Source organism: Phyllobates terribilis, unplaced genomic scaffold (genome assembly GCF_046119375.1).
Source record: "Phyllobates terribilis strain yellow unplaced genomic scaffold, ASM4611937v1 Scaffold_5__5_contigs__length_657084704, whole genome shotgun sequence".
Classification (NCBI taxonomy): Eukaryota; Metazoa; Chordata; class Amphibia; order Anura; family Dendrobatidae; genus Phyllobates; species Phyllobates terribilis.
The window spans coordinates 44,174,603-44,188,518 of record NW_027362765.1 but is presented as its reverse complement, the minus strand read 5'-3'; the positions used below and the strand labels follow the sequence as shown (position 1 = coordinate 44,188,518).

General features: G+C 49.0%; 1 protein-coding gene across 1 annotated transcript in view; it reads left to right on the top strand.

The window, feature by feature from the left end:
* Nucleotides 1-2,727: 2,727 nt before the first annotated feature.
* LOC141271428 (uncharacterized) overlaps nt 2,728-13,916 on the top strand; it is a 160,259-nt gene continuing 149,070 nt past the window's right edge. Inside the window, exon 1 of the mRNA XM_073681508.1 lies at nt 2,728-2,782. The gene's annotated coding sequence lies outside the window, so the exon portion shown is untranslated. The remainder of the gene's footprint in view (nt 2,783-13,916) is intronic.

Sequence of the window (13,916 nt, the reverse complement as noted above, 5' to 3'; positions counted from 1 at the left end):
GTCACAGTATATAAATCCATGCAAACGACATGGATTTATATATTGTGACCTGAAAGAATGGTAAAAAATAAATATATACTTATCTTCCGATGGCCCCCGCAGTCTGGCTTCGCTCTGTCATGGCTTGCCGGCAGCTCGCGGTACACTGAAGGATCTGCCATCACATGACTAAATGACGTCAGCGCAGGTCCTTCAGTCCACCGCGATCTGCCAGCAAGGGAAGACAAGGAGACTGGGGGCCATCAGAAGGTAAATATCATATTTTTTTTAATTCTTTTTTTTACAGGTTCCATGGTACCCGGGTCCGGAGGAGAGTCTCCTCTCCTCCAGACCCGGGTACCATCCGCACATTGAAACGCATGGAATGCGCATCTACATATGCAGTGATGCGTAATCCATGCGTTCCAATGCAAGTCAATGGCGGCGAAAACGCAGCGCTTTCGCAAAATAATTGGTAGTGCTGCGTTTTTTTCCGCAATGATAACCCGCAGCGGAAATTTCCGCAGCATGTGCATAGCACATGCGGATTATCATTGGGGAACATGGCAGGCCTTCTACCATGCGTTTTTTAAGCGTTTCTGCAGCGTTTATGTCGGTGCGGAAACGCTTAAAAAAACGCATCGTGGGCACACAGCCTTCAATTTATGTGTATAAGTTATTTTCAGGAAGGCTGGACTTGCCGAAAACAAAGAAGGAATAATAATAATAATAATTATAATTTTTATTTCTAAAGAGCCAACATATTCAACAGCACTTCACATTACAGAGGGAACTTGTACAGACAATAAAGACATAACAGAGTAAACACAATTCAACAGATACCAAGAGGATTGAGGTTCCTGCTCACAAGCTTAAAATCTATGAGGAAATAAGAGAGACGTAAATGGTAAAAGTGCTTGTATTGTATGGTCAAGCCATCAATATAATAAATAGGGTATTCAAATAATGAGTCAAAATTGCTGGATGAAACATCAACAATCTTAAATACACAGATGATACAACATTGATAGCAAGAAGCGTAGATGGAATGAAGGACTTATTATGGAGTGTCAAAATGGAAAGCTTAAATATAGGACTTCTACTCAATAAAAAAGAAGACAAAGATATTGACTACTGCCAGGTACAACCTGGACACATTAGAGATGGACGGCGATGAGCTGGAAGTTGTAAATGACTTCAACCTACTCGGATCAATGATAACTCAAGATGCAGCGACGACACCGGAAGTCAATAGGAGAATAGCTATGGGCAAACAATGAAGTCAATGGACAAGGTCTTCAAATCGAGAAACATTTCACTGGCAACGGAGACACGGCTGGTCTTTTCTGTAGTAACATTGGTGCAAAACCTGGACAATAAATTTTACATGCGTTTTTTTCTGCCAGGTAGAAGTGTTTGTCAAGCGTTCTTCCAAAAGATTTTAGCATCACTTGGAAAGTGCTTGACAACTTGGTCACACTATATAAATCCATGCAGCCGGCATGGATTTATAGTAGTGTGACCAAGTAATAGCTAAAAAAAAGAATAAAAATGTTGAAAAATAAAAAAAAAATTACATATGGCTCCGTTCCGTACACCTTCTACACACGCGGCTCCGCTCCATACATGTCCACACGTGGCTCTGCTACATACACCTCGCACACACATGGCTCTGCTCCGTACACCTCGTACAGACACGGTTCCGCTCCATACATGTCGTACACACGTGGCTCTGCTATGTACACCTCATACACACGCGGCTCTGCTCCGTACACCTCATACACACGCGGCTCTGCTCCGTAGACCTAGTACACACGCGGCTCCGCTCCGTACACCTTGTACACACGCGGCTCTGCTATGTACACCTCGTACACATGCGGCTCTGCACCGTACACCTCGTACACACGCGGCTCTGCTCCATACACCTCATACACACGCGGCTCTGCTCCATACACCTCATACACACGCGGCTCCGCTCCGTACACCTCGTACACACACGGCTCTGCTCCATACACCTCGTACACACGGCTCTGCTCCATACACCTCGTACACACACGGCCCCGCTCCGTACACCTCGTACACACGCGGCTCTGCTCCATACACCTCGTACACACGCGGCTCCGCTCCGTACACCTCGTACACACGTGGATCTGCTCCATACACCTCGTACACACGCGGCTCCGCTCCATACACCTCGTACACACACGGCCCCGCTCCGTACACCTCGTACACACGTGGCTCTGCTCCATACACCTTGTACACGCGCGGCTCTGCTCCGTACACCTCGTACACACGCGGCTCCGCTCCGTACACCTCGTACACACGCGGCTCTGCTCCGTACACCTCGTACACACGCGGCTCTGCTCCGTACACCTCGTACACGCGCGGCTCCGCTCCGTACACCTCGTACACGCGCGGCTCCGCTTCGTACACCTCGTACACACACGGTTCTGCTCCGTACACCTCGTACACACGCGGCTCTGCTCCGTACACCTCGTACACGCGCGGCTCCGCTCCGTACACCTCGTACACGCGCGGCTCCGCTCCGTACACCTCGTACACACGCGGCTCCGCTCCGTACACCTCGTACACACGCGGCTCTGCTACATCCACACTGTAAACCCCTCCTGACCCCACACATAACCTTCACCTCATCCAGCACCATGACAACCAGCACAGCAGAGTCCTGCATCCACTGAGGCCCCTGATCATGTGACCCCTGACTCCTCCCCTCCTGTGACCTCATCACAGGTCCTGTGCGCACAGAACAGCCATATATGTGGTGGCGGCTCTGCAGGTGGAGGTATGTGGAGAGACCCCATTACTGGGTACAGGGGGCATTAACCCCTCCATTCCCGGAGATAGTGCCCCCTTCCCCCAGTTCTGCCATGTGTATATGTACAGTAATATAACGGTGGATGTGCTCATGTATACAGGGGACATTAACCCCTCCATTCCTGGAGATAGTGCCCCCTCCCCCAGTTCTGCCATGTGTATATGTACAGTAATATAACGCTGGATGTGCTCATGTATACAGGGGGCATTAACCCCTCCATTCCTGGAGATAGTGCCCCCTTCCCCCAGTTCTGCCATGTGTATATGTACAGTAATATAACGCTGGATGTGCTCATGTATACAGGGGACATTAACCCCTCCATTCCCTGAGATAGTGCCCCCTTCCCCCAGTTCTACCATGTGTATATGTACAGTAATATAACGCTGGATGTGCTCATGTATACAGGGGGCATTAACCCCTCCATTCCCGGAGATAGTGCCCCCTTCCCCCAGTTCTGCCATGTGTATATGTACAGTAATATAACGCTGGATGTGCTCATGTATACAGGGGACATTAACCCCTCCATTCCTGGAGATAGTGCCCCCTTCCCCCAGTCCTGCCATGTGTATATGTACAGTAATATAACGCTGGATGTGCTCATGTATACAGGGGACATTAACCCCTCCATTCCTGGAGATAGTGCCCCCTTCCCCCAGTCCTGCCATATGTATATGTACAGTAATATAACGCTGGATGTGCTCATGTATACAGGGGACATTAACCCCTCCATTCCCGGAGATAGTGCCCCCTTCCCCCAGTTCTGCCATGTGTATATGTACAGTAATATAACGCTGGATGTGATCATGTATACAGGGGGCATTAACCCCTCCATTCCTGGAGATAGTGCCCCCTTCCCCCAGTTCTGCTATGTGTATATGTACAGTAATATAACGCTGGATGTGCTCATGTATACAGGGGACATTAACCCCTCCATTCCCGGAGATAGTGCCCCCTTCCCCCAGTTCTGCCATGTGTATATGTACAGTGATATAACGCTGGATGTGATCATGTATACAGGGGACATTAACCCCTCCATTCCTGGAGATAGTGTCCCCTTCCCCCAGTCCTGCCATATGTATATGTACAGTAATATAACGCTGGATGTGCTCATGTATACAGGGGACATTAACCCCTCCATTCCCGGAGATAGTGCCCCCTTCCCCCAGTTCTGCCATGTGTATATGTACAGTAATATAACGCTGGATGTGATCATGTATACAGGGGGCATTAACCCCTCCATTCCTGGAGATAGTGCCCCCTTCCCCCAGTTCTGCTATGTGTATATGTACAGTAATATAACGCTGGATGTGCTCATGTATACAGGGGACATTAACCCCTCCATTCCCGGAGATAGTGCCCCCTTCCCCCAGTTCTGCCATGTGTATATGTACAGTAATATAACGCTGGATGTGATCATGTATACAGGGGACATTAACCCCTCCATTCCTGGAGATAGTGCCCCCTTCCCCCAGTTCTGCCATGTGTATATGTACAGTAATATAACGCTGGATGTGCTCATGTATACAGGGGACATTAACCCCTCCATTCCTGGAGATAGTGCCCCCTCCCCCCAGTCCTGCCATGTGTATATGTACAGTAATATAACGCTGGATGTGATCATGTATACAGGGTGCATTAACCCCTCCATTCCCAGAGATAGTGCCCCCTTCCCCCAGTTCTGCCATTTGTATATGTACAGTAATATAACGCTGGATGTGCTCATGTATAGAGGGGACATTAACCCCTCCATTCCCGGAGATAGTGCCCCCTTCCCCCAGTTCTGCCATGTGTATATGTGCAGTAATATAACGCTGGATGTGATCATGTATACAGGGGGCATTAACCCCTCCATTCCCGGAGATAGTGCCCCCCTTCCCCCAGTTCTGCCATGTGTATATGTGCAGTAATATAACGCTGGATGTGATCATGTATACAGGGGGCATTAACCCCTCCATTCCTGGAGATAGTGCCCCCTTCCCCCAGTTCTGCCATGTGTATATGTACAGTAATATAACGCTGGATGTGCTCATGTATACAGGGGGCATTAACCACTCCATTCCCGGAGATAGTGCCCCCTCCCCCAGTTCTGCCATGTGTATATGTACAGTAATATAACGATGGATGTGCTCATGTATACAGGGGACATTAACCCCTCCATTCCTGGAGATAGTGCCCCCTTCCCCCAGTTCTGCCATGTGTATATGTACAGTAATATAACGCTGGATGTGCTCTTGTATACAGGGGGCATTAACCCCTCCATTCTCGGAGATAGTGCCCCCTCCCCTAGTTCTGCCATGTGTATATGTACAGTAATATAACGCTGGATGTGCTCATGTATGCAGGGGGCATTAACCCCTCCATTCCCAGAGATAGTGCCCCCTTTCCCTAGTTCTGCCATGTGTATATGTACAGTAATATAACGCTGGATGTGCTCATGTATACAGGGGACATTAACCCCTCCATTCCTGGAGATAGTGCCCCCTTCCCCCAGTTCTGCCATGTGTATATGTACAGTAATATAACGCTGGATGTGCTCATGTATACAGGGGACATTAACCCCTCCATTCCCGGAGATAGTGCCCCCTTCCCCCAGTTCTACCATGTGTATATGTACAGTAATATAACGCTGGATGTGCTCATGTATACAGGGGGCATTAACCCCTCCATTCCCGGAGATAGTGCCCCCTTCCCCCAGTTCTACCATGTGTATATGTACAGTAATATAACGCTGGATGTGCTCATGTATACAGGGGGCATTAACCCCTCCATTCCCGGAGATAGTGCCCCCTTCCCCCAGTTCTGCCATGTGTATATGTACAGTAATATAACGCTGGATGTGCTCATGTATACAGGGGACATTAACCCCTCCATTCCCGGAGATAATGCCCCCTTCCCCCAGTTCTGCCATGTGTATATGTACAGTAATATAACGCTGGATGTGCTCATGTATACAGGGGACATTAACCCCTCCATTCCTGGAGATAGTGCCCCCTTCCCCCAGTCCTGCCATGTGTATATGTACAGTAATATAACGCTGGATGTGCTCATGTATACAGGGGACATTAACCCCTCCATTCCTGGAGATAGTGTCCCCTTCCCCCAGTCCTGCCATGTGTATATGTACAGTAATATAATGCTGGATGTGCTCATGTATACAGGGGACATTAACCCCTCCATTCCCGGAGATAGTGCCCCCTTCCCCCAGTTCTGCCATGTGTATATGTACAGTAATATAACGCTGGATGTGATCATGTATACAGGGGGCATTAACCCCTCCATTCCTGGAGATAGTGCCCCCTTCCCCCAGTTCTGCTATGTGTATATGTACAGTAATATAACGCTGGATGTGCTCATGTATACAGGGGACATTAACCCCTCCATTCCCGGAGATAGTGCCCCCTTCCCCCAGTTCTGCCATGTGTATATGTACAGTAATATAACGCTGGATGTGATCATGTATACAGGGGACATTAACCCCTCCATTCCTGGAGATAGTGCCCCCTTCCCCCAGTTCTGCCATGTGTATATGTACAGTAATATAACGCTGGATGTGCTCATGTATACAGGGGACATTAACCCCTCCATTCCTGGAGATAGTGCCCCCTCCCCCCAGTCCTGCCATGTGTATATGTACAGTAATATAACGCTGGATGTGATCATGTATACAGGGTGCATTAACCCCTCCATTCCCAGAGATAGTGCCCCCTTCCCCCAGTTCTGCCATTTGTATATGTACAGTAATATAACGCTGGATGTGCTCATGTATACAGGGGACATTAACCCCTCCATTCCCGGAGATAGTGCCCCCTTCCCCCAGTTCTGCCATGTGTATATGTGCAGTAATATAACGCTGGATGTGATCATGTATACAGGGGGCATTAACCCCTCCATTCCCGGAGATAGTGCCCCCCTTCCCCCAGTTCTGCCATGTGTATATGTGCAGTAATATAACGCTGGATGTGATCATGTATACAGGGGGCATTAACCCCTCCATTCCTGGAGATAGTGCCCCCTTCCCCCAGTTCTGCCATGTGTATATGTACAGTAATATAACGCTGGATGTGCTCATGTATACAGGGGGCATTAACCCCTCCATTCCCAGAGATAGTGCCCCCTCCCCCAGTTCTGCCATGTGTATATGTACAGTAATATAACGATGGATGTGCTCATGTATACAGGGGACATTAACCCCTCCATTCCTGGAGATAGTGCCCCCTTCCCCCAGTTCTGCCATGTGTATATGTACAGTAATATAACGCTGGATGTGCTCATGTATACAGGGGGCATTAACCCCTCCATTCCCGGAGATAGTGCCCCCTTCCCCCAGTTCTGCCATGTGTATATGTACAGTAATATAACGCTGGATGTGCTCATGTATACAGGGGACATTAACCCCTCCATTCCCAGAGATAGTGCCCCCTTCCCCCAGTTCTGCCATGTGTATATGTACAGTAATATAACGCTGGATGTGCTCATGTATACAGGGGGCATTAACCCCTCCATTCCCAGAGATAGTGTCCCACTTCCCCCAGTTCTGCCATGTGTATATGTACAGTAATATAACGCTGGATGTGCTCATGTATACAGGGGGCATTAACCCCTCCATTCCCGGAGATAGTGTCCCCTCCCCCAGTTCTGCCATGTGTATATGTACAGTAATATAACGCTGGATGTGCTCATGTATACAGGGGACATTAACCCCTCCATTCCCGGAGATAGTGCCCCCTTCCCCCAGTTCTGCCATGTGTATATGTACAGTAATATAACGCTGGATGTGCTCATGTGTACAGGGGGCATTAACCCCTCCATTCCCGGAGATAGTGCCCCCTTCCCCCAGTTCTGCCATGTGTATATGTACAGTAATATAACGCTGGATGTGCTCATGTATACAGGGGGCATTAACCCCTCCATTCCCGTAGATAGTGCCCCCTTCCCCCAGTTCTGCCATGTGTATATGTACAGTAATATAATGCTGGATGTGATCATGTATACAGGGGACATTAACCCCTCCATTCCCGGAGATGGTGCCCCCTTCCCCCAGTTCTGCCATGTGTATATGTACAGTAATATAACGCTGGATGTGCTCATGTATACAGGGGGCATTAACCCCTCCATTCCTGGAGATAGTGCCCCCTTCCCCCAGCTCTGCCTTGTGTATATGTACAGTAATATAACGCTGGATGTGCTCATGTATACAGGGGACATTAACCCCTCCATTCCCGGAGATAGTGCCCCCTCCCCCCAGTTCTGCCATGTGTATATGTACAGTAATATAACGCTGGATGTGCTCATGTATACAGGGGACATTAACCCCTCCATTCCCGGAGATAGTGCCCCCTTCCCCCAGTTCTGCCATGTGTATATGTACAGTAATATAACGCTGGATGTGCTCATGTATACAGGGGGCATTAACCCCTCCATTCCTGAAGATAGTGCCCCCCTTCCCCCAGTTCTGCCATGTGTATATGTACAGTAATATAACGCTGGATGTGCTCATGTGTACAGGGGGCATTAACCCCTCCATTCCCGGAGATAGTGCCCCCTTCCCCCAGTTCTGCCATGTGTATATGTGCTGTAATATAACGCTGGATGTGCTCATGTATACAGGGGGCATTAACCCCTCCATTCCCGGAGATAGGGCCCCCTTCCCCCAGCTCTGCCTTGTGTATATGTACAGTAATATAACGCTGGATGTGCTCATGTATACAGGGGACATTAACCCCTCCATTCCCGGAGATAGTGCCCCCCTTCCCCCAGTTCTGCAATGTGTATATGTACAGTAATATAACGCTGGATGTGCTCATGTATACAGGGGACATTAACCCCTCCATTCCCGGAGATAGTGCCCCCTCCCCCCAGTTCTGCCATGTGTATATGTACAGTAATATAACGCTGGATGTGCTCATGTATACAGGGGGCATTAACCCCTCCATTCCCGGAGATAGTGCCCCCTTCCCCCAGTTCTGCCATGTGTATATGTACAGTTATATAAGGCTGGATGTGCTCATGTATACAGGGGACATTAACCCCTCCATTCCTGGAGATAGTGCCCCCTTCCTCCAGTTCTGCCATGTGTATATGTACAGTAATATAACGCTGGATGTGATCATGTATACAGGGGGCATTAACCCTTCCATTCCCGGAGATAGTGCCCCCCTTCCCCCAGTTCTGCCATGTGTATATGTACAGTAATATAACGCTGGATGTGCTCATGTATACAGGGGACATTAACCCCTCCATTCCCGGAGATAGTGCCCCCTTCCCCCAGTTCTGCCATGTGTATATGTACAGTAATATAACACTGGATGTGCTCAGTGTATACAGGCGACATTAACCCCTCCATTCCTGGAGATAGTGCCCCCTTCCCCCAGTTCTGCCATGTGTATATGTACAGTAATATAACGCTGGATGTGATCATGTATACAGGGGACATTAACCCCTCCATTCCTGGAGATAGTGCCCCCTTCCCCCAGTTCTGCCATGTGTATATGTACAGTAATATAACGCTGGATGTGCTCATGTATACAGGGGACATTAACCCCTCCATTCCTGGAGATAGTGCCCCCTCCCCCCAGTCCTGCCATGTGTATATGTACAGTAATATAACGCTGGATGTGATCATGTATACAGGGTGCATTAACCCCTCCATTCCCAGAGATAGTGCCCCCTTCCCCCAGTTCTGCCATTTGTATATGTACAGTAATATAACGCTGGATGTGCTCATGTATACAGGGGACATTAACCCCTCCATTCCCGGAGATAGTGCCCCCTTCCCCCAGTTCTGCCATGTGTATATGTGCAGTAATATAACGCTGGATGTGATCATGTATACAGGGGGCATTAACCCCTCCATTCCCGGAGATAGTGCCCCCCTTCCCCCAGTTCTGCCATGTGTATATGTGCAGTAATATAACGCTGGATGTGATCATGTATACAGGGGGCATTAACCCCTCCATTCCTGGAGATAGTGCCCCCTTCCCCCAGTTCTGCCATGTGTATATGTACAGTAATATAACGCTGGATGTGCTCATGTATACAGGGGGCATTAACCCCTCCATTCCCGGAGATAGTGCCCCCTCCCCCAGTTCTGCCATGTATATACGTACAGTAATATAACGATGGATGTGCTCATGTATACAGGGGACATTAACCCCTCCATTCCTGGAGATAGTGCCCCCTTCCCCCAGTTCTGCCATGTGTATATGTACAGTAATATAACGCTGGATGTGCTCATGTATACAGGGGGCATTAACCCCTCCATTCCCGGAGATAGTGCCCCCTCCCCCCAGTTCTGCCATGTGTATATGTACAGTAATATAACGCTGGATGTGCTCATGTATACAGGGGACATTAACCCCTCCATTCCCGGAGATAGTGCCCCCTTCCCCCAGTTCTGCCATGTGTATATGTACAGTAATATAACGCTGGATGTGCTCATGTATACAGGGGGCATTAACCCCTCCATTCCTGAAGATAGTGCCCCCCTTCCCCCAGTTCTGCCATGTGTATATGTACAGTAATATAACGCTGGATGTGCTCATGTGTACAGGGGGCATTAACCCCTCCATTCCCGGAGATAGTGCCCCCTTCCCCCAGTTCTGCCATGTGTATATGTGCTGTAATATAACGCTGGATGTGCTCATGTATACAGGGGGCATTAACCCCTCCATTCCCGGAGATAGGGCCCCCTTCCCCCAGCTCTGCCTTGTGTATATGTACAGTAATATAACGCTGGATGTGCTCATGTATACAGGGGACATTAACCCCTCCATTCCCGGAGATAGTGCCCCCCTTCCCCCAGTTCTGCAATGTGTATATGTACAGTAATATAACGCTGGATGTGCTCATGTATACAGGGGACATTAACCCCTCCATTCCCGGAGATAGTGCCCCCTCCCCCCAGTTCTGCCATGTGTATATGTACAGTAATATAACGCTGGATGTGCTCATGTATACAGGGGGCATTAACCCCTCCATTCCCGGAGATAGTGCCCCCTTCCCCCAGTTCTGCCATGTGTATATGTACAGTTATATAAGGCTGGATGTGCTCATGTATACAGGGGACATTAACCCCTCCATTCCTGGAGATAGTGCCCCCTTCCTCCAGTTCTGCCATGTGTATATGTACAGTAATATAACGCTGGATGTGATCATGTATACAGGGGGCATTAACCCTTCCATTCCCGGAGATAGTGCCCCCCTTCCCCCAGTTCTGCCATGTGTATATGTACAGTAATATAACGCTGGATGTGCTCATGTATACAGGGGACATTAACCCCTCCATTCCCGGAGATAGTGCCCCCTTCCCCCAGTTCTGCCATGTGTATATGTACAGTAATATAACACTGGATGTGCTCAGTGTATACAGGCGACATTAACCCCTCCATTCCTGGAGATAGTGCCCCCTTCCCCCAGTTCTGCCATGTGTATATGTACAGTAATATAACGCTGGATGTGATCATGTATACAGGGGACATTAACCCCTCCATTCCTGGAGATAGTGCCCCCTTCCCCCAGTTCTGCCATGTGTATATGTACAGTAATATAACGCTGGATGTGCTCATGTATACAGGGGACATTAACCCCTCCATTCCTGGAGATAGTGCCCCCTCCCCCCAGTCCTGCCATGTGTATATGTACAGTAATATAACGCTGGATGTGATCATGTATACAGGGTGCATTAACCCCTCCATTCCCAGAGATAGTGCCCCCTTCCCCCAGTTCTGCCATTTGTATATGTACAGTAATATAACGCTGGATGTGCTCATGTATACAGGGGACATTAACCCCTCCATTCCCGGAGATAGTGCCCCCTTCCCCCAGTTCTGCCATGTGTATATGTGCAGTAATATAACGCTGGATGTGATCATGTATACAGGGGGCATTAACCCCTCCATTCCCGGAGATAGTGCCCCCCTTCCCCCAGTTCTGCCATGTGTATATGTGCAGTAATATAACGCTGGATGTGATCATGTATACAGGGGGCATTAACCCCTCCATTCCTGGAGATAGTGCCCCCTTCCCCCAGTTCTGCCATGTGTATATGTACAGTAATATAACGCTGGATGTGCTCATGTATACAGGGGGCATTAACCCCTCCATTCCCGGAGATAGTGCCCCCTCCCCCAGTTCTGCCATGTATATACGTACAGTAATATAACGATGGATGTGCTCATGTATACAGGGGACATTAACCCCTCCATTCCTGGAGATAGTGCCCCCTTCCCCCAGTTCTGCCATGTGTATATGTACAGTAATATAACGCTGGATGTGCTCATGTATACAGGGGGCATTAACCCCTCCATTCCCGGAGATAGTGCCCCCTTCCCCCAGTTCTGCCATGTGTATATGTACAGTAATATAACGCTGGATGTGCTCATGTATACAGAGGACATTAACCCCTCCATTCCCAGAGATAGTGCCCCCTTCCCCCAGTTCTGCCATGTGTATATGTACAGTAATATAACGCTGGATGTGCTCATGTATACAGGGGGCATTAACCCCTCCATTCCCAGAGATAGTGTCCCACTTCCCCCAGTTCTGCCATGTGTATATGTACAGTAATATAACGCTGGATGTGCTCATGTATACAGGGGGCATTAACCCCTCCATTCCCGGAGATAGTGTCCCCTCCCCCAGTTCTGCCATGTGTATATGTACAGTAATATAACGCTGGATGTGCTCATGTATACAGGGGACATTAACCCCTCCATTCCCGGAGATAGTGCCCCCTTCCCCCAGTTCTGCCATGTGTATATGTACAGTAATATAACGCTGGATGTGCTCATGTGTACAGGGGGCATTAACCCCTCCATTCCCGGAGATAGTGCCCCCTTCCCCCAGTTCTGCCATGTGTATATGTACAGTAATATAACGCTGGATGTGCTCATGTATACAGGGGGCATTAACCCCTCCATTCCCGTAGATAGTGCCCCCTTCCCCCAGTTCTGCCATGTGTATATGTACAGTAATATAATGCTGGATGTGATCATGTATACAGGGGACATTAACCCCTCCATTCCCGGAGATGGTGCCCCCTTCCCCCAGTTCTGCCATGTGTATATGTACAGTAATATAACGCTGGATGTGCTCATGTATACAGGGGGCATTAACCCCTCCATTCCTGGAGATAGTGCCCCCTTCCCCCAGCTCTGCCTTGTGTATATGTACAGTAATATAACGCTGGATGTGCTCATGTATACAGGGGACATTAACCCCTCCATTCCCGGAGATAGTGCCCCCTCCCCCCAGTTCTGCCATGTGTATATGTACAGTAATATAACGCTGGATGTGCTCATGTATACAGGGGACATTAACCCCTCCATTCCCGGAGATAGTGCCCCCTTCCCCCAGTTCTGCCATGTGTATATGTACAGTAATATAACGCTGGATGTGCTCATGTATACAGGGGGCATTAACCCCTCCATTCCTGAAGATAGTGCCCCCCTTCCCCCAGTTCTGCCATGTGTATATGTACAGTAATACAACGCTGGATGTGCTCATGTGTACAGGGGGCATTAACCCCTCCATTCCCGGAGATAGTGCCCCCTTCCCCCAGTTCTGCCATGTGTATATGTGCTGTAATATAACGCTGGATGTGCTCATGTATACAGGGGGCATTAACCCCTCCATTCCCGGAGATAGGGCCCCCTTCCCCCAGCTCTGCCTTGTGTATATGTACAGTAATATAACGCTGGATGTGCTCATGTATACAGGGGACATTAACCCCTCCATTCCCGGAGATAGTGCCCCCCTTCCCCCAGTTCTGCAATGTGTATATGTACAGTAATATAACGCTGGATGTGCTCATGTATATAGGGGACATTAACCCCTCCATTCCCGGAGATAGTGCCCCCTCCCCCCAGTTCTGCCATGTGTATATGTACAGTAATATAACGCTGGATGTGCTCATGTATACAGGGGGCATTAACCCCTCCATTCCCGGAGATAGTGCCCCCTTCCCCCAGTTCTGCCATGTGTATATGTACAGTTATATAAGGCTGGATGTGCTCATGTATACAGGGGACATTAACCCCTCCATTCCTGGAGATAGTGCCCCCTTCCTCCAGTTCTGCCATGTGTATATGTACAGTAATATAAC